The sequence below is a fragment of the Aplysia californica genome, unplaced genomic scaffold (genome assembly GCF_000002075.1).
Source record: "Aplysia californica isolate F4 #8 unplaced genomic scaffold, AplCal3.0 scaffold00005, whole genome shotgun sequence".
In the NCBI taxonomy this organism is placed as follows: domain Eukaryota; kingdom Metazoa; phylum Mollusca; class Gastropoda; order Aplysiida; family Aplysiidae; genus Aplysia; species Aplysia californica.
Window position 1 is genome coordinate 474,684 of NW_004797275.1, and position 1,231 is coordinate 475,914.

Below are 1,231 nucleotides of genomic sequence, written 5' to 3' on the forward strand. Positions count from 1 at the left end.
GGGGGGGTGTTGTGTCGTCTGTTGTTATCTGCCAGCCTGCCGCCTGCTGCACAAATCGGGCACTGGATGGGTCCAAAGTCCAGCTGCTACGTCCCCCGATAAGCCACCGCCGCTCCGCCAATAGGTCAGTCAATGGAATGACGAGCGAAACGAACGAACGAACGACACCGTTTTTGTTTCTCTAGTTAAGTTAAAAGTTTCACTGCGTTGCTGTGGTATTACTGTTATTGTGTGTGTGTGCACTTAGTGCTGAGTGAGGCTGTGGTGTATGTAAAGCGCTGCTGCTGCTGCTACAGTCATAGCGGGAAGAGAAAGTTGTCGACGAAGATAATAATTATTATTAGTTCAGGTAGTTGGCACGAGTCTGAAAGTTCACTCTTTGTCGCGTGCCGGTGAGGACTTATAGATCAGATAGGACACTTGCTGTTTTTCTTTTCGGCGTCGACTTTTACTTTCCAGGAAAGGGCACCGGTGATTTTTTTTTTTTCGGTTCTGTTCGCTTTTTGTGTTGGCATTGGTGCATTTCCAGAAAATGATGCAGGTAAGAAGAAAAAAAAGAGATATATGTGTGTGTTTTTTAAAAATAGTTTGAATAGATCGAAAGTGAAAGAATTTGAAAAAAAAAGTTTTAGCGAGAGTCTTGCGGCAACACAATTACGTCATATAAGGGTCGAAGGTACGAAGTGTTAGCAGAGGTAGTAATGACCATAGATGAAGATGTTTATCAGGAAAGGAGGAGCAAACCACAACAGAGCGCCTGCCAACCACTAACCGCCCCCGATAGTGAACTAAATCGGGCTGTACTGTTAGTAACAGGTCTGCCCGCTTCCCCAGAGCACTCGTCACTTGATTGAGCCACTTGTAACCGGTAACGAGCGTCCCGATTCGCGTTCCATGTACGGGTATTATGATCGACATTGTTTACGTGAGTGGCTCGTGTCTGGGCTCTGGGGTCATTGACTGGGAAGTACACGATGTGTAATGTACTAGAGTTCAGTACAGTCAGTTCAGTGTTCACTTACTCAGATCCATTGCCATGGGGGAGTTACGAGGTTAGGGGAAAAACCGCCCAGTAAAAATAATAGACAGATCTAGAATCTACATCTACATCTCTATTTTTTAATCTGTGATTTTTTTTTTCATTTTAGAAATCTCGCGTGGTTTTGCTGTTTTTGTGACTTTCAGGTTTTTTTCCCCAATAAAATAAAAACATCCACACAAAATAACCCCC

At 44.1% G+C, this 1,231-nt stretch overlaps 1 protein-coding gene across 1 annotated transcript in view; it reads left to right on the forward strand.

The window, feature by feature from the left end:
* Positions 1-130: 130 nt before the first annotated feature.
* The window catches only part of LOC101858816 (carnitine O-palmitoyltransferase 1, liver isoform), a gene marked incomplete in the record, with an annotated part of 81,664 nt that continues 80,563 nt past the window's right edge, over positions 131-1,231 (forward strand). The window contains 1 exon segment of the mRNA XM_013080141.2: positions 131-541.